Here is a 21,678-nt window from a genome sequence, read left to right as displayed (position 1 = left end):
TAAGAATGTCTCTCCTAGGTAATGAAGGCTCTTCTTTTTACAAATCTTATATTAACGCACTCTGTCTGTCTGTCTGTCTGGTAAAATGTTTGAACATGTTTCTTTAACATGGGTGTAGCCAGGATTTTTTTTTTGGAGTGGGGGGGATTTTTTCTCCCTCCCCCCCCCCCCCCCCCGGCAGAAAATATATAGTTTCTACAAAGGTTTTCAATTACATGATCAATACCAGTTAATTTGCGTGAACGAGTGCTGTCTCTAGTCCACTGACACAGTCGACTTCTAAGCAGCACGTTGAGCTGTGTCATTTACCTGAGTCATGTGCTCAAGTAGGTCACAGTCACATTAAAACTTTCGCTCCACTCACTGCTAGAGCTACAACAATATCAAACAGTTCATGGAATACAATATCTTTTAACGTGTAGGCCTATAGTCAAAGCAAATTGTAAAATGTCTAATGTTGGCCAGAATTATAGAAACAAAATACTAATGACCAATCTTGATAAAACTTGGAAGGCATATTCTTTACATCGTTGCGAATCCCCCCCCCCCCCAACCAAAAAAAAATCACCACAAACCATGGGCTTAGCCTGAGGGGTTGGTTGGGGTTCAAGCCACACCCCACACCCCTTTCCGAAATGAAATCCCCCTCCCCGAGGATTTTTTGTTTTTTTGTTTTTCTTGTTTTTGATTTTATTAGAGACAATAGGGATTCTAAATAAATAGATTGCCTCAACTACTGATCTTACCTTATCTACATATACCTTTCATTCTCCCCTTTTCCTTTTTTCCCCCTTTTCTTTTCCTAGTGTTATTAAGCCTTTTTCCGTTTGATTTCCTTTGTTGTTGTCGTTTTTAATGTTTTGCAATTTAAAAAGGACGATTGGTGTCAATTTCAATAGACAAATCAGTGAATATATTTTTGTTTTGCTCCAACTTAAAAGCGCTGTTACCTAGTTGATATAACTTTTACATTTTTAAGTCTTTATCGGTAACTAGGTGTAGTTAAAGTCATGTAGACCAAGGTAAACTTTAAAAATGGAACGTTCTGAATCTAGGTCACAAAGCCATGTCTACATGATTAGATAAGACAAAGAGGTCACGCATGCGCAGAGATGAAAATGTCTAGGTCTAAATTAGCTCTTATAGAAGAAAACATATTTTTTTTACTTTTATACATGAACATACTAATTAGTGTCTATTCATTTTATTATTTAATTGAAATTAACCTTCGAATTTGAGTTTACAAAACACTTTTGACATAAAATCGTTCGCTCTAAATCTAAATAGCTTTAAATGTCTTGACATACTTTTCCGTAACTTGTGGCTTCATTACATGAACCGCGTAGTGAAACAAATGAAATGAGCGTCATAGGTCATAATATCGCGCATTATAAAGGCATATTATTAAACTAATAAACTACTTAAATAATACAATTTACTTTCCAATGTGTTTTATTAAAGCATTTAAGCCTACATCTATCGATTTGGTTTTAATTTTAAGTCTTTATTTTCAATTTAAGTTTTTCTTTAAGGTTTATTAGTGCGCATTTAGACCTGTTAACAACAAAACTACGAAATAATGAATGAAAAATGGTTAATGTATCTAGGTCAACACACTACACCTAATGTATCTACCTCGACACAAGCTTACAGTGTTCATAGTCTTTTACAATAATAGGCTACTGTTGCATTCTAATTGTTTAGATTCTAGATCTAGAGCTACATAAAATTAAACTAACAATGTTATATAAACAATTACATTCACTCGTTCGATTTGATTATAAAATATATTTTATTGCTTTTTGTCACCTACACGCCTGCAGTATTCACCAAGGCAACGCGTATCGAGGTCATGAACTCTCGGCTCTAAATAAAATTAAAAAAAACAGATGTTGGCTTTTGACTAATAAATTGAATAAACTCTATTTTCGTTATTTTTAGATTTAAATCATTGAGAGTTCAATAGTTTACTCTCTTAAATATACGTTTGACTATACTTTTAATGAAGAATACACATTTTAAAGATAGATCTAAAATTTCCTTTCATTTTGTAAAACATAAACAAGACTGTGAGATCTATAGTCTAGATCTATACCTTTACTAATTATAGATCTACACTTTTATACTGAAGACTTTCGACTTCTATTGGCAGGTACTATTTGTCTACATATAGCTTGCATAATTGAAACAAAAACAAACAAAAACTTGGTATTAGTATACGACACTAGAAACGCTAAATTAGGTTTCTCTTATATTTTCAGAATATGCAGAAAAAAATGCAGATTACAAATATGTAATTTGATTTCCTCGGAGATAAATAGTTTTTTAAAAATATATTTTTAAGTTTTATTTCTTATTACCATATATCGTCATTGGAAATACGCCATTTTGGTTTTAAGGCTTAGTACTAGACTATCTCCCTTGAATTACTTGCCAACTTTTTTCTGTTGCTGCTTTGTCTTTCTTTCTAGCAGCTATTAGATCTAATATTAAAATTCATTTAAAATGCAAACAATCTTTTGTACTTTGAAAAATAACTAAAAATCGAAATTAAAATCATGTAGTTAAAGTAATAACAACAGACAAAAAAATTAATAGAAAAATAAAAAAATAACTCTAAGCCTAACAAAATATCTTTTATTGGCAAAATAAAAGTAATTAAATAAATAGATACCGGTACCCTGACTTTAAATACATGAAAATAATTGACATTAAATGTTATTTAAGATATTAAAAGCATGCAAGAAAAAAATCAAATAGCCAAATAGATCTAATCTGAATTGATTGTAAGATGAAATATTAATCAACACTTAAAAATTTAGGCTAAAGCATCATACTCCAAGCAGTGGATTTGGCAAAAAACAGTTACATGTGGCCTCTTGTGGTACAACCACATCAAAGTGATTACCATTTGTATGCAATAGTGTTATGTTGCAGCATATATGGTTGTCTGTGTGAGATAGTATGTATGTGTTTGCATCATGAAATAAAGGTTTTAATAATAGCCATGAGTATTTTGTTTTGTTGTGGTTTGGTGAGAATGTATAGGTGTCTCTTTGCAGTAGTGTGGCAGCTGCAAGCATTTCTGCAGTTGTGGCCCATGTTGTATCTTTTTTCATCAGCTCCATATGCTGCTGTTAAAAAAAAATATGGTAGCTATAAGTACAATTTCTTTATCCTTCTCTTATTATGTACGGTAACTTATAATCATATTGAATGAAAAACAATGCACAATATAAGAACAAGCAATATCTACAACAAGGTAGAGAAAGTAATGATAGGACTGAAGAGTGGAAGGGAACTCCTTTTATAACAGATTCGGGAAATGTTACAATGGCATCACAGTTAGTAACCTTGTGATGGCTCCAAATAGGGATGGGGCGATGAAAATCAAAGGCTTTATCAAATCTCTTTAATGAGATGAAAGAGCTTCAAGATAAAAATACTGTGTCACTACTTCTGTGGACCAAATAGGGGAGGGGGACTAGAATCTATGACAATCAGAGTGTATTTGTCATACGTAACTACTTCTTGGTGTAACTACTTATAGACTGCCGGCCAACACGATATGATCCAACCACGGGAGTTTTTGTCGTACATAACTATCTGTACAAGCTGGCCGACATTATAGGATACAACCAAGAGAGTTTTGATCGTGACATGGTTTATGTTGCGTCACGTTTCAGTCTTAGTCTCATCCGACTAGACCTCAGTTGAACTGCATGTCGGTGAAACGAACCGACAAAGAAAGCGAAGAAGGATAAATTTTGACCAAGTAAAACACCGTACCTTGCCCTTCTCCCTTTATGAGCATACCAGCGATCCTAGCAGTAGATGACCTAATATGACCACGGCGCCGGCGAAGCTTCGAGCAGGGGAAGGTGATGTTACATCACACCTAGTTCTGCCATAAAGACAAAGATCGCGTGTGACGGCCGGCGCAGCGAGGGTTTAAAGGTACGTAAGAATAAACGGAGACAATCGCCACCTGTACGGTACGGCGGGAGAGAAAAACTTGCTTTGGACTCCGTAACGGAATGTAATACATGGGCGCTAGTGGATCCATGTGAAGAGAAGGGTTGGTAGGTGGAGTCGCTACCCCCCCCCCCCCCCCCAACAACTACACATCTTAAACAAATTTAGTGTAATAGGTGAGGAGTTGTTTTTTTTTAAATGAACTCCGAAAGTAAAGATGCATAAATTATCTAAATAGTAGTGTATATGCTTCTTATCTGTTTCTTTATACATTGGCTTTTGTTCCCCACTCTACGCAAAGTAAATTTCAGATTGTGAAACATGATAGTTTAACAGGTGCTACGTAACGTTTAACAAAGACGTTCGTGATCTAGTTACACTCGACCTATCCTCCCTCCAAGAGAGTTGGAGCCAGAGGTAGTGGTAAGAGTTATAAACACAGACATTAGTCCTATCTGATCATAAAACACACGCCAAAAAATCTCTGGTAGACAGTAGACTCCACTCAGAAGACCTCATGGCGAAAGAGAAAGGGACATTAATCTGTGTCAGCTTCATAAAATTCTTTCTCTTCGTGGTGTGATTTTACGAAAATAGAGAGCGCTCAAAATTCGTTAGAAATGTATAGATCTAACTGTAGTCTTAATCATCAACAGATAAACATAAAAGTATCATTTCTTATAGTAATAAGTTTCCCGTACTAGATCTATATCATTTATTGTCATTGCTCTAAAAAGATCACTAAGTCATAATGCATAATTTTGTTCAAAAAAAAAAATAAAATTAAACATAACATGTATATCTATATGCGTGTTTCATTTCATTTAATTCATGCATATTTGTTTGTTTTTTTTATTTTATCATTATTTCGCTATGCTTGGTGAGTTAATATATTATATATGGCTCCTTTTGTCTCGAAAGGCAATGGATGCGCCCAAGTGAGTCACTGGTTTTGGCTTAATCTTGAGACGGGGCAGAATCTGGTGTGGCTAATCAAGCCAATTCTAGAACGGCAGACTTTGCCACAATTCGTACATGTGTATGCCTCTGATTTAGGGCTAGCAGACAGGGCAGCTTTCTTTTTTTCCCTCTTGATTAATTAAAGCCGCTTCAATTCTTTTGTTCTCAGCAAGGGTTGTCCCAGCACGCACAGTCTGTCTCCATGCACTCCGGTCTTTGGCTATGTTTTCCCACATACTTTCACTGATGCCTGAGGCTCTCATGTCTCGCTTGCAGACATCTCTATATGTTAGTCTTGGGCGGCCCTTGGGTCTGACTCCTTCCACAAGCTCAGCATATAAGATATCTATCGGGATTCTACCATCTGGCATGCGGGTGACATGTCCGAGCCAGCGTAATCTTCTTTGTGTCAGGAGAGCATACATGCTGTTCATATTGGCCAATCTCAAAACTTCCTGATTGGAGACATGGTCCCTCCAAGAGATGCCCATTATGCGTCTCAGGCAGCGCAAGTGGAAACTATTCAATCTGTGCTCTTGGTACATGTATGTTGACCAGCTTTCACTGCCATAAAGGAGAGTGCTCACAACACAGGCGTTGTAGACTAGGATTTTGGTCGCTGTGGTCAATTTACCATTTTCCCAGACGCGCTTGGAGAGTTTTGCCAATGCTGTGGTAGCTTTTCCTATCCTTTTTGTCAGCTCGATGTCTAAGTCTAGGTTACTGACAATTGTTGAACCCAAGTAGGTAAATTCCTGCACCACTGAAAGGGTGTGGTTCCCAATTTGTATTATAGGTATTTCTGCGACGTCTTGTGCCAGGATTTCGGTCTTGGAGAGACTTATAGTAAGGCTAAACTCTTGACAAGCAGCTGCTAAGGCGTTCACTAGCTTCTGTAGACCTCCTTGTGAGTGAGATACGAGTGCCGCGTCATCGGCAAACAGCAGCTCCCTTATCAAGATACGACGCCTTTTCGTTTTGGCTTTAAGACGTGCCAGGTTAAAGAGCCTTCCATCGGATCTGCTATGGATGTATATTCCGTCTTCCAGGGATTTAAAAGCACTGGATAGTACGACTGAGAAGAAGATGCCAAATAGTGTAGGGGCCAGTACACATCCTTGTTTTACACCGCTCTTAATGGAGAATGGCCTGGAGGAAGAACTTTCAAACTGAACGGTGCCCTGCATATTTTCGTGAAAAGCTGACACTAGTTTTCTTAACTTATTTGGGCAGCCGATTCCCTCTAGTACAGCAAACAGACCGCTTCTGCTAACAAGGTCAAAGGCCTTGGTCAAATCAATAAAAGCTATGAAGAGGGGCTGCTTTTGTTCTCTGCTCTTCTCCTGTAGCTGCCGCAGAGAGAAAATCATATCTGTTGTAGATCTACCTGCCCTAAAGCCACACTGCGACTCTGGATAAACACGATCTGCCAGGATCTGTAATCGCTTTAGTAATACTCTAGCAAAAGACTTTCCGACTATGCTAAGCAGTGAGATGCCTCTGTAATTGTTACAATCAGAGCGGTCGCCTTTATTTTTATAAATTGTAACAATGTTGGAGTCTTTCAATTCCTGGGGGACCATTCCTTGTTCCCAGCACAAGCTTAGCAGTTCATGGAGTGGTTTGATTAGGGCATGTTTTCCAGCCTGAATTACTTCAGCAGGAATGCCATCTCCTCCGGGTGTTTTCCCATGTGCAAGCATGTCAATGGCAATGCTCAGCTCCTTTACTGAGGGCGTTTCGTCTAATTCCGTCAAAACTGGAAGTGATGGGAAGTTGGAAACAGCATTTGGTGAGATGGCGTTTTCAATCTGGTAGAGTTCTGCATAGTGTTCTACCCATCGTTCCATTTGCAGCGCACGATCGCTGATGATTGAGCCATCTTTTGACTTTAGCGGAGCACACTTGCTGGTATGAGGTCCAAAGGCTTTTCTCATGCCCTCATATAGTCCTCTTATGTTACCACAGTCGGCACAAGATTGAATGTCTTCGCATAGCTCCTGCCAGTATTTGTTAGCACATTGTCTCGCTACTCTTTGTGCATTGTTACGTGCAGCTCTGAGCCTTTTTAAGTTGCTTGGGGTGGGATCCTTCTTGTAGATTAGCATGGCTGCTCTCTTGTTCGTGGTGGCAGTTTCCATTTCTGGTAGACTAGCTTCAAACCAGTCTTCGCTTTTCTTGGTTTTGACATATTAATTATATATCTAATTCTTAACATATATTTTTTAATTAATAATTTCATAAGTAGAAAAAAAGAAGAAATAACAAGTTCATCAATTTATTAATAACATTTTATTTAGACCTTCATTTCAGTAAATACACTTAAAAAATCATAAGTTGACAGCATAAGAACAAAAACTCTCTTTAAAAAAAGTTATTGAAAGTTCAATATAGGTAGGGGAGATAAATATTGTTAACAAACAACACGGTGGTCGGCAAAGGTATCTGCGTATCTAACACTAATTCTTTGAGTAAATTATTAAATTAAACCATTTTATAACTTATAACAGATTTCTCGCGGCCGCCTGATTTTCCAGGAGCTCCTGGAAATCTGAAATAGCAAAATATATGAAAAAGTCATGGAAAATTGTCATTTTGGGGTGTTATTCAATATGGAAAACGCCTATTCTACGGGCGATAAATAAAAACGGCATTATGCATTAGCCGTAATTGTGTAATCTGGTGAAAGAAGCTTCTCGCGCCTCAAACTAATGATGAATTACTTTAGTTTAAAAATTCTTGTAGATAGATTGAAACATTCATTAATTATTGCTATTGAGCGTTATCTATGTACGAAATAAAATTTTCATGATACACTGTAAGACTTCGCTACACGCAAGGCACGTAAAGTTCGTGGGATAACTCTATCCGCAGAAATAAAAGAGTGATCTTTCCTTTACTTCTTCTTCTCGTCCAAACTCTTGAGCAAAGAAGAGAATTATATATATATATAGATTCATAGGACCCGCACTTTCATAGGACCCGCTCTAATTCAAGCTGTATATATTATTAAATAAAGCATTGTATAACTTAAAAGAGATTTCCAGCGCCCTCCTGTCGATTTACCAGGAGTTCCTGGAAATCTCCCGAAATCGCAAAATATACAAAAAAGTCCTTAAAATATACGGAAATATATAGACAAAAATTGTCATTTTGGGGTGTCATTCAATATGGAAAACGCCAATCTTAAGCGCAGCATTGTGCATCAGCCGTAATTGTTTCACCTGGTGAAAGAAGCTTTTCGCGCCTCAAACTAATGAAGAATTACTTGAGTTCAAAAATTCTCAAATATAGATTGAAATATTTGGTAATTCTTGCTATTGAGCGTGATCTATGTAGGAAACAGAATTATTTTGATATACTCTATGGCTTTTCTACACGCAAGGTTCGTAAAGTAATTCTGTACGTAGTTAAGAATGGATAAAATGCATAGACAAATTTTCTTATAATACAAACTCTTAAATTTCACTCATTGTCCGCTTCCCTACCCAAACTTGGCCCCGCGAAATCTGTTTCGCATAGGGCCCCACAATGGTTAAGTACGGCCCTGATATTTACATATATATATATACATAGTAGATTGCTTAATCTCTTTCCATGCCTTATAAGTCACAATGGTTAAGTACGGCCCTGCTATTTACATATATATACATAGTAGATTACTTAATCTCTTTCCATGACTTCTAAGTCACAATGGTTAAGTCCGGCGCTGCTGTTTTGTGTTTGTAAAATGTTTGTTTGTAAAATGTTTGACAATGTTTCGAATGTTCCGTCAGAGTTAAAGATAGTTTACCTTCCACAGAACAAAGGGGGATGGGAGCGGGCAGGGTTTGATAAATTTAAACGACAGTCCAGCGCTCAGGCAGCCATCCGTAGTGTGAACACTACTCTTGTGTTTTCTCGTGGACTATCCGCAGAAATAAGAGAGTGATCTTTCCTTTACTTCTTGTTTAAACTTTTGAGGGAAGAAGAGAATTATATATATAGATAATATGGAAGTAGAAAATTATATATATAGATAATAACTGAAAAAACATTAATCAATAGCTGTCTACACCAAAACAAATGCCCTGACTCCACAGATAAACTGGTACTGGTACAAAATAAAGTCTATTCATTTTATACTTAAATCAAATATATGTAGACCTACAAGCAAATGCTTTTATTTGGAAAAGTGGATTTAGATCGATTAGATAATTAAATAGCTCCATTCATACTATTTTTACATTCACGCAATCACGCGTTCCGCATTCGTTTTACTAATAACGTTATTGTTTCGTTTAATTGTTTACAAAACACTCTCAGTGACTACATCGATAGTGATACGTAAATTAAGACCCGCAGGCCGCGGGTAACATATATGGCTTGTATATATATATATATATATATATATATATATATATATATATATATATATATATATATATATATATATATATATATATATATATATATAAAATATATATATAAAACACAAGCCCGAAGTGGTCCACCTAGAGTCTTCACTAGTATTTGAACACGGGTCTTCCGTTTCCAAGCCATAGCATCTCCATATATTCATTTAGCGTACTTATATTTTCTAAAATAACAATTATCAACCTTATCGATAACAACGTTACATGTAATATGGAAACTAACAAAGATTTATTCTTGTAACAAAGATATATAAATTGGCGAAACTAAAAAAAATCTTGACCCAACTTAAGCTACAATTGTATGCAAATAACTTAACTAGACTTCCCATTGCAAATAAAAATTAATATCTCCATTGCCATTTTTTATACAAACTAGACATAGATCTAGCTAGATCTAGACTTAGTTTTGAATCTAAATTTAGATTCAAGATCTAAGTCTTGGTCTAGAACTAGAACTAGATGTAGAATCTTGACATAGAATCTACTATATCTAGACTAGAACTCGTATGAATTTACATGTTTAATCTTAAATGACTAGACCTTGGCCAATGTTATGATCATGAAAAGTAGGTCTTTTGTACAGGGTAATTGTGTACTATGCTGTTCGTATCCGTTCATTTCTTAATGCGATAATACTGTTTACATAATAAATAAATCTGCACCCCTAAGCTGTCAGATGATAAGTTATTGCCTTAATAATTAAAATTTTGTTCAAATTATCAATACATTTATAATATATATTATAAATATATCTAGATCTGTGATCTATTTAGTTTTATTTAGACTGTCAAGTGTACACCCCTATTATGTCTATAACCTTTTTAAAAAAACGTTACCTCCCATGAAATTTTTCATTGAAAAGTGGTGTAATTTTTTTAAAATCTGCTTGCATATATAATTTTAAAAATTAGATGGTTCACTTTCGGAGAAGAAAGAAAAGTAGCCATTGCATCAGAACTTTGAATAATCTAAAAATAACATGATGTCCGATTTTCATTTTCTCATCTAGTTGAGATCTAAACGGGGCGGACGGATGGATAGACGGACAGACAGACCACACAAAGGTAATAGCGTCTTTTCCCCTTTCGGGGGCCGCTAAAAATTGAATGAAAATTACTCACAAATTATCCTGAAGGTGCTTTTCGTACACAATGCAAACCCCCTAATCCCTGGCCTGATTGAACGTTTTCAAAGTAATATTGTTTTATTTTTTAAATTATTTCGTTTCAGTTACAATATCAAAAACGTCAAAAACTTGGCTATCGGCAATGGATCAATAAACAAATATATTACTCTAATTATTGTAAGCAGTGAGGAACAAATACCAAGAATTTTAGAAGGATTGAAAATGCAGGACTTTAGATCAAGAAATCTTGATGAGAGATTTCAGAAACTTGTACTCATGATGAATCCAGGAAGCAATAAGATAAGGAAAGGATATATCTGTTTTAATCGTGGGCACCGATTCTGTAACTGGTTGAGTGGATTGAGTAACACGAAGCCAGTCCTTGCTATGCTAAGCAACTTACTCAAGGTCACAATAAGGATTAAAAATAAGTTGTTATCGTGTTTTAACCATTTGAGACTGAAATAATCAAACAAAAGCTGTATAAAAAGCCTTTGTTTTCGGGGCTATAAGCCTCATGAACGGAAATACATTAAGATGTGGATTTCGGGGCTATAAGCCTCATGAACGGAAATACATTAAGATGCGGATTTCGGGGCTATAAGCCTCATGAACGGAAATACATTAAGATGCGGATTTCGGGGCTATAAGCCTCATGAACGGAAATACATTAAGATGCGGATTTCGGGGCTATAAACCTCATGAACGGAAATACATTAAGATGCGGATTTCGGGGCTATAAGCCTCATGAACGGAAATACATTAAGATGCGGATTTCGGGGCTATAAGCCTCATGAACGGAAATACATTAAGATGCGGATTTCGGGGCTATAAGCCTCATGAACGGAAATACATTAAGATGCGGATTTCGGGGCTATAAGCCTCATGAACGGAAATACATTAAGATGCGGATTTCGGGGCTATAAGCCTCATGAACGGAAATACATTAAGATGCGGATTTCGGGGCTATAAGCCTCATGAACGGAAATACATTAAGATGCGGATTTCGGGGCTATAAGCCTCATGAACGGAAATACATTAAGATGCGGATTTCGGGGCTATAAGCCTCATGAACGGAAATACATTAAGATGCGGATTTCGGGGCTATAAGCCTCATGAACGGAAATACATTAAGATGCGGATTTCGGGGCTATAAGCCTCATGAACGGAAATACATTAAGATGCGGATTTCGGGGCTATAAGCCTCATGAACGGAAATACATTAAGATGCGGATTTCGGGGCTATAAGCCTCATGAACGGAAATACATTAAGATGCGGATTTCGGGGCTATAAGCCTCATGAACGGAAATACATTAAGATGCGGATTTCGGGGCTATAAGCCTCATGAACGGAAATACATTAAGATGCGGATTTCGGGGCTATAAGCCTCATGAACGGAAATACATTAAGATGCGGATTTCGGGGCTATAAGCCTCATGAACGGAAATACATTAAGATGCAGATTTCGGGGCTATAAGCCTCATGAACGGAAATACATTAAGATGCGGATTTTGGGGCTATAAGCCTCATGAACGGTAATATATAACTATTGGGATTTTAGGGTATAGTCTCAAGTACGCAATGTCTTAGGCGTTACTATTGTCTAACCTCTAAAGCTCTAAAATAGAGTCTGAACTGTATAACGAGTAGCTGCTTGGTAGAGCGATATGCATTTTGAACGACTTCAAACCCTGCTTGTCTTAATCCCCTGAAGGAACGTCTGAAATGTGGAAATCAAAGTAACGAATCAATTATCAAGTACGGACTTATGATACTGTTGGAACAACCAATGAAATGGCTTAGAGGAATCAGCAATGGATACATATATGGGTATTTGAAAAATGCAATTTGATTGATAATAATTTCGTCACATTCTCAATCAAAGCGGGAGAGATGTCGGGGTCTAAGAAATCCTCATGCTTGCCTCCTCGTGGTGGACCCTGGGTGAAACTTTCAGTACAAAAGTGCAGAAACATGTTTCAGCGAAATAAGCATGAGTTGTTTTTTTCTCTTTTACTTGCATGGAAATCAGGTAGGTTTGATTGAAAACTACCCTAGCTAAATAATAATTTATTTGTCCTATAACTTCTTGTTTAGGAAGAATATAGAATTTAAATCATATATTGACGTCGAAATATTTTGTATTTATTGAGACGGTAAAAAACATTATGAAACAAAAAAAAATGTAAAAAAAATATACTTTAAAAAAAAAGCAGAGCGTATATTTAGTGTAGTTGTATAAGTTAGTTTGCATCAGTAATATGTAAAAAAAAAAGTTTTAATAGATCTACACTAACAATAATGAATCTATGCGATTAGAAATATTTTTACCAATTGTTTCACAATACGCCATTATCCTATCGTTTGTCTCGACCAGTTGGTAAAAGGTGGAAAAGGGGAGGGGGGAATGGGGGCATCTGTAAATGCTATCGTGATCGCTTTTTAAATTTATTCATTAAAAAAAAGTTGAAAGACCTGAATTCGTACTTGATGGCTCAAGCCTTCGCACGTCAACACTCTAATCACTGTGCCATAGAATCGCTTATGAAAATAGAAGGTTTTATAGTTATCTATTGTTAGCTTCAAACTTTAAAGCGTAGACCCACCAAGTATAAAGGGGGCTCATTCAAATTATACCACCACATCAGTTAAGTATTATTTCTTTCTCTTGTTCGATACGAAACCAAAAATTAATTATCAATAATTAATTAACTAATTAGTAATTTTTATTGATTATTATTATTATATTATTGATTATTTTTTGTCAGGTAAAAGAAATAATCGTAAAAATGTTCTTATTTATATATATATATATATATATATATATATATATATATATATTATAAAGTAGAATGTGAGGGGTATGTATGTATGTATGTATGTATGTATGTTACTTATAGACATCAAAACCGCTTGACCAATCTTGATAAAACTAGGCAGGAATGTTCCTTGGGTACCAACTTAGACCGTAGTGTATGTATTGTAGCCCTAAAACAAACTTAAGACCCTCAAAAAAAATAAAGTTGTCCGACTCTATTACAGCTATAGTATTTTATGGATCTAGGCCATGTCTACAATGTTGACATGAGAAAAGATAGAAAGGATTTAGACCTAGATCTAATTTTAAGAAATACACTTTGCGCAGATAGTTTTTTACTTTGACACATGAAAATACAAAAGAAGATCCATTGATTTCATTATATAATAAAATTAACCTTCAATTTTGTGTTTCAAAAGCATTTTTTACATTAATTAGTTCCTTATATCTGTGATTACAGATTTCCTGACGAACATTCTTTCATTAGACAATTCAGTAATGAATCGCGTACTAAATAATAATTCGTTTAATTGTTTACTTTATAATCCCATCCCTAGATCTAAAACTCTAATTCAACTCTAAGATGATAAAACTTCTCTTCGCACAGATAGTTTTATACTTTAACACATAAACATATTAATTTCATTTCATATTTTGATCAAATAAACATTCAAATTTGGTTTTCTAAAGCTACATTCGCCTACGAAAGCTGCGAAACCGAGTTGAGATAGGCCTAGATCTATATTCATTCATGAATCGCGTACTAAATATAATTTCGTTTAATTGTTCACTTTATAATCCCATTCATTTAACAAAGCTATCGCTCTTTTCGTTTTTAATAGATAAGAATGTATCGACTTCGGGTAAACCCATTTTCGCAAACCTAATTTTATTTTCGTAGCGAAAGAGAAATAACGTGAAAGGATCATTAGCTAAGTTTAACATACATATAAATCCAATCCACTAGATTATTCAAAAGCATTTTTTACATAAATTAGTTCCTGATATCTACAGATTTCCTGGCGAACATTCTTTCATTAGACATTACCAAATGGTTACACATTAACACATCTCTCTTCTGAGGTCTGAGTCTATTCCTAGGCCTAGGTCTAAAACTCTTACTGAACTCTAAGATGATAAAACTTCTTTTCGCAAAGATAGTTTTATGCTTTAACACATAAACATACTAATTATTGTCCATTCATTTGATATTTTAATCAAATTAACATTCAAATTTGTTTTTCTAAAGCATTTTTAATACATTCGTTCGCTGTTCGCTAAAGCTGCGTAGCCGTGTTGAGATAGGCCTATATTCATTCATGAAAAAAAGTTCACGCATGCGCAGCACAGAACTCAAGATTAGTGTAGATTTAGATCTACGTCTACCTCAAGATCTACTTTATACTTTATACACATGAACATACAAAATTTAGTCTATTCATCTCAAATTTTAATCAAATATATGTAGGCCTACAAGCAAATGTTTTAATTTGAAAAAAAAATGGATTTAATTAAGCCTATTAGCTATTTTGATTTAATAGCTTCATTCACACTATTTTTACATTGACACATTCGCTTTACTTATTACATTATTATTTCGTTTAATTGTTTACAAAACACTCTCAGTGACTATATCGACAGTAATGCGCAAATAAAGACCCGCGGGTCGCGGGTAACATATGTCTAGTATATATATATATATGAAATCACTTTGTCTTTCTGTCTGTCTGGTAAAAAGTTTATATACGTTATTTTTTCCACAAACATAATCGGATGAAGTTGAAACCTTGAACAATTATTCGTTGGCCAGACATAAATCAAGAGTGTAAAGAACGGTAAAGCGCTTGACTTCCGAATCGAGGTCCGGGGTTCGAATCCTGGTGAAGACTGGGATTTTTAATTTCGGTATCTTCGGGCGCCTCTTGAGTCCACCCAGCTCTAATGGGTACCTGACATTTGTTGGGGAAAAGTAAAGGCGGTTGGTCGTTGTGCACATGACAACCTCGTTAACCGTAGGCCATAGAATCAGATGACCTTTACATCATCTGCCCTATAGACCACAAGGTCTGAAAGGGGAACTTTACTTTTTTTTTTCAAACATGAATCATTTTAAAAAATAACCAATAAGTCAATTAATTACTGATAATTGATTATTATGTGTAATATCAACAAGGGAAAGGAATCTTTCATTATTCACAGATACAGATAAATGTGTAGGTTTCATCCCCTTAGATAAGTGTACACATCTTTTCTCCCAAACCCATTCTCGGATCAAGTTAAAACTTTTAACAATTATTTATTATGCCTAACAAAATATAAATCAATTTAAAAAGTAGCCAGTTAGTCAATTCATAATTTGTACTTAATTATTTAGGTTTATATCGAATTGGGGACATAAGTTCTACATTATTGAGATATTTAGTAGTAAGTTCGGAGTTCTTTCCATAAGATAAGACTTTGTGTTTTTTTATATTTTGCTTCTTTTAGACAATCAAGTTCGATTTTTTTTAAATCTGGCACAGTCTTAGACTCATGGACATGTGACAGTAATGACTTTATAAATGCTTAACCTGTATCCTTATCTTCTTTATTTATCCTTTTTCAGCGCTAAAACAAATTTAATCAAAAAATGGATGCGAGGCTAAGAAAAGTATTACGACACCTTATAACGGTACATTTTATTAAGTTATAACTATGTTCAATAAATTTCAATGAATACGGTGATTTAATTCTCCATACAGAGTACAGATGTTGTGGCCCATTAACTTTGGAAAGTCAGACTAGTAATTGTGTTTGGATGCTTCATCATAATGCTAAATGTTGTAAATATGGGTTACATTCTATTAATTCAATCTCTTAGAAAGAAATTCACAAATATTGCTTCTCATATTGAACCAAAATTATCATTTCAATAAATGTGTGATCTGTATTCTATGTTGTAGAGAATCAAAACAACTTGTATTTCTTTCAACTTCTTAAAAGTGAGTCTTGGTGATGTTGAGTACTATATTATAGTGAAAGACATTTTATTGCATATGTTTAGAACAGATTTCCGAACAAAATGCATACAAAAACGAAAGCTACATGCATCCACTGCCTTCTCTAGCGTCCTGGATGATTGTTAGGCTAGCAAATAGATGTAAGAATCTTCTCTTTTGAATGTACGTATGAAAGGTTCAAAATGAAAATAAAAGTATAAACTAACAGAAAAATACACTTTAATTGTACAGAGGTCTCTGCATGACAACTTTTTCTTAAGATTTTATGTGGACATAAAATGTTCCTTTCAAAGTTCTAAAAACGTTCCATGATAGGGGAGTTAAAACTAGAGCATGGAACAGATTGCAGGAATTCAGTTGGTTGGGTGGGTTTTTTTTGTTGTTGTTGTTGTTTTTATGGAATCTACGGCCCTGCTGTTGTGTAATTTAAACCTGGTAAAAAAAAAACAGACATGAATGAAATGTTCTGTGTCTATCCGGGAAAAAGAATTGATAGTGGTAAATGTGTATTTTGAACTGTTTTAAAAACTGTTTCCCGCTATATAGATTTAAAACTATAGAGTTAGGTATGGGATTTACTTTTTGCACGGAATAAATACGTTGTTTGAAATATATTTGTTTTACATATAAACAGTATCTAAGTTAAGGGCGAGACATCTTAATATATTTACACGATAATTACCATACAAATTTTAAAAATATTTATTACATTTATTTTGTCTTCTTGTATTGTAGATCCATTTGACCAGATAACAGTTCATTTGATACTAGGACTACTGAATGACAAAAAAAAGTCTTCGAGACATAATATAGACAAACAGAATCGCATGTTCAGTAATTATAGAAAATAAAGGAAACATGTTCCAGACTAATGGAAACTAAAGAATACATGTGTTTAAGATCCTCAAAAAATTAAGTAAACACATGAACAGAACATATATAATTTTATTCTTATCACTTGAGATTGATTCTAAAATAAAAATGAAGCATTTATTTTACCTTGTTTTCAGTTTGAATTGTTAACTATTAATTCACATTTAAAAAGTATATCTTAGTAAAGTATATGAATATAATAATCTACATTTATTACTTCAATATCACCTGCTGCTTCTACACGGGATATGTTCACCAGAATCACAGGTGAGTCACTAGAAACATTCTTAGAAAGCTGTTGTTGGCCTCATTCAGTCGTAGAAAGGCTGTGGTTCATTATATAGTTTAGGGTTTAATTTAGTTTAGGGCTTTGAATATAAGGATGTCGTCCACAAATCAGTGTCACCCTCTCCACGCCAGACTCCGAAAGACTTTTTCCATGTTTGGGTTTAACCACAAGACAGCAGAGGTTCGGATTTACTTTCTTCTTCTAGGTGGGTAGCCAGCCAAAACTAACGAGTCCCTCCTGTCTGAAGCTTACTGGTTTAGGTGCCAGTTGCTCGCCTTTGCCCGTTCTTCTGTGACAGATAAACGTTCCACCGAGTTGAGCTACATGTGAAGTCCAGGAAGGATCTTGGCTCCGTGCAGTGTTTTCATCTCCAGAAGTGTTAAGGTTTCAAGAACCTCATTCTTGAAATGACATGCTTATCACAAAAGAAAATGGAGATGCTATATAGCAAAAGTCTTTGGTTGATATATTTGATCTATACATTTCTGTGAATCCTTTGTTCTCCCATTAACATACAAAACTCAAAAAATGAATGAACCATAGAAAATAAAATCCAAGAACAGAAATCCCGAACACATTAATTAATAAAACCAGAACATTGAATCAGAATATAAAATCACATAAAATATATAATAATAATAATGACAACTGACCTTACCACTGTTAAAGGGACTTCAATGAATTTTGCTTCTCTCTGAAGAGGCTCGACCCTGACAGTTTCCAGAGAATGAATATTAGTTTGTTTTTCACTTAATAATATTAATAATAATAGTAATAATACTAATACAAATCTTTACTATCCGTAAGGAAATTTGTTTTACAATTGTGCATTACAAAAAACAATAAATGATTAAAGTAAACATTTGTACAATTGCACGCTCATACACCAGTTTCTTTTTAACATTATATGTAAAATTTACAACTGCTTGTACTACATCGTGAATGGCTTCCTTCATATTAGAATACACAGTTAGTTTATACAAATAGTAGTATTTATGAGGGAAAAAATGTTTTCTTTAGTATCTACACATTAGCTCATATATTTTTATTTACAAAGCCTATATCTAATCACTCTGTCTGTCTGGTACACATTTTGAACACGTTATTTCTCCCGTTTCCCATTCACAGATCGAGTTGAAACTTTGTACAACTATTCAATGTTCCTAACAATCATGAACCAATAAAAATTAAGTAATTAAATACGATTGTGGTAATTAATTAATCCTATTTGATATCGAAAAAGGGAAAAAATCTGACAGTATTGAGATTTCATGGCTGTATACGTAAGGGTTCTTCCCATTAGATAATCTTTGGAAGTTTTTAAAAGTTTTTTTTTTTTTTATTTTCCTTGTTTTAGTCATTTTGCGTTAAAAATAATTCCCCATCAACAAAAGTAATTAATATTTATTAAAATGTTTTAATGCTAGCTGTATGTATTATTCTAATTTTTCAAAAATGTAACTTTATAATCACTAATCAATTTTAGAAGTTTGTTGAAGACATAACATTCTGTTTGGGAAACGTTGACTCTATACATAAGACAGATTTACTAGTTTCACAGATAACTTCAGTGGAAGCATACTAGATCGCCTTTGTCTTCTGGAAAGTCATATTATCATGGATACCTTGTCAACATTACTGTCTACTTTGGTTTACTCATTACTGGAAAGACTGGAACACTGCAAGGAGTTTCTATGAAGAGGTCACGCCTTAGAGCAGTAGTTCCCAAACTTTTTTGTCTGGTAGACCCCTTGCCATGTTTTCTGGTTTTCGGTAGACCCCCTGCTTAACTTGTATTGGATTTTTGCAAATTCATCAAAAAAAAAATTTAAGCTAATTTCTAACTGTAGTGAGCTAAAGAGTGAAAAAGTAATTTAAAACTACACATGAGATCTATTTTTTATTGATAAAATTCAAATTTAAACAAATTAAAATAACAATTTATATTTTTACTGGAATCACCAAACACACTGGAAATGTTTTCTTTGCATATCTATTATTCGTTGCTACGGATAAATGTTTCATATAGGATTTTTTTTTCTATGAAGTAGTCCTTCAAAAAAATAAATATTATTTCATCAATTAATTAATTTGCCTTATGTAACATTGTAAAAGTTTTCGCAAAGAGCAGTTTCTCGTGTATTTCTTGATCTTTCACGTGTGGCTCAAATATTGTTGCGCAGACCTGTTTTCACTAACAGGAGAAGGGGTGAAGGTGAGTACCTAAACCAGTAAGCTTTCGGCAGGAAGGGCTCATTAGACTTGGCTTGCAGCCCATCTAGCAGAAGGAAAACTCAATTCAAACTGTGCTGCCTTGCAGCTATACCCGAACATCGGAAAGGTTTCGTGGGTCAACCCTATTAAAAATAAGGAGCCGGCCACCCTTAGCGGCACCATCGCCATTAGGCAGTTAGCAGCACACAGCGCTCCACCCTTCCAGAGTCTTCGACGCAGATCCAAAACTGTATATATGTCGCTTGCAAAGAATTACATAAGAAGCTTTTAATTTTATAACTCTTGCCACAGATGTGACCTTGAACTGCATTGTTGCTTAAAGAAATTCGTTTAATAATATCAGATATAGGTTTTTGTAAAACAGTTTTTAAAACTATAACGGTTAGTAAAATCAATGTTTTATTTTTAGTGTTTTCCGTATTTTGATACAAGTAAATAGACTTCGCTAAATGATGTCGAAGAGAGATTTTTTTGGGTCTATTCTTTATCTTTGTGTGTTCTAAAGTTTATCAAATCTTCATCTATTTTGTTTGGGTGGAATGGTCTCAAATGACCTTCCAGCGTCATTGGTTTCATATCGTTTTAAAAAGGCACTTAAGCAACCGCTAGTAGGACAAGGAAAGAATAAATACCAATTTTAAATAAACAACGCTGTACAGTCTACATTCATTTTGTTAAACATTAGCTACATGTAGACAAAATTAAGCTATTGAAATAAGCATTGAAATTAAATTTAACAATTTTTCGTTTGAATAGCAGGATGAATGTTTAAAGTATTAACTCGGGTACAAATCATTTATTAGTGTATAAAAGAATTACATTAATTTGATGTTAAAATTATTAAAGTCACGACCTGTTTAAATGAAATCTTATTGTAGACCCCCATGGACATCTCATAGACCCCCAATTTATGTTTTCCCTTTCGTAGACCCCTTGGAAGTCTTCGTGGACCCCTGGGGGTCCATATAGACCACTTTGGGAATCACTGCCTTAGAGCGTGAGAAAGGAGATGGAGAGAACCAATGTCCTTGCTGATTACTTAAATTCGAGATCACCCTCTCCCTACATCTCAATTCTTTCCATATCATCCCCTCTTTCCAGAAAACCCCTCTTATGACTCATCTCTACCCAAAAATAAAAGGTCAGGACCATTGATTTAGATTTGGTGTTGTTTGTAAAATGTTTTACATGTTTCGCATGTTCCTTCAGAGTTGAAGATAATTACTTCCTACTCCAAACCTCCCGCTGGACGACGGGGGATGGGAGCGGGCACAGGGTTTGAACCCGGGACCATCGATAAGTCCGAACGACAGTCCAGCGTGCAAACCGCACGATCACGCAGCCATCCAAGTATGTGCTTACAACATCGACACAAACAAAATGGCCCACAAAATATACGAAAAGATAAATGATGGTCCGCGAGAGGATAAATAAAGGTTCACAAAATATAGATGGGGAGGGGGATTACACATGTTAATTGTGGTTATTGAAAAATGAATGAGGATCTAAGACATACAGATGTAAAAAAAATGTGTTCCCTTTTGGCCAACTGTTAACGAGCAGTGTATCTTGTGGCCAGCACAACGACCAACCGCCTTTACTTTCCGCAAGTCAGGTACCCATTAGAATTGGATGCACTATAAAAAAAATCCCGAAATTCAAAATCCCAGTCTTCACCGAACCCAGGACTCCAGGTTCAGAAGCCAAGCGCTTAACCACTCAGACACCGCCCCTCACCTGTACTATAGTGACTATCATCGACATTTAAATAATCGCTTTCCTAGAGTATTCTCATTTAATTAAAACAAAACATGTAAAAAAAAACAACAACACTGATCTGGTTTTTCTGTGTTGATCTCTTTCATCAAGGTAGAGCTGATTGTTTTCCTAACTCTCTCTCTCTCTCGCTCTCTCTCTCTCTTTCGCTCTCTCTCTCTCTCTTTCTCTCTCTCTCTCTCTTTCGCTCTCTCTCTCTCTCGCTCTCTCT

Source organism: Biomphalaria glabrata, chromosome 14 (genome assembly GCF_947242115.1).
Source record: "Biomphalaria glabrata chromosome 14, xgBioGlab47.1, whole genome shotgun sequence".
Classification (NCBI taxonomy): Eukaryota; Metazoa; Mollusca; class Gastropoda; family Planorbidae; genus Biomphalaria; species Biomphalaria glabrata.
This window is presented reverse-complemented; position numbering follows the sequence as displayed.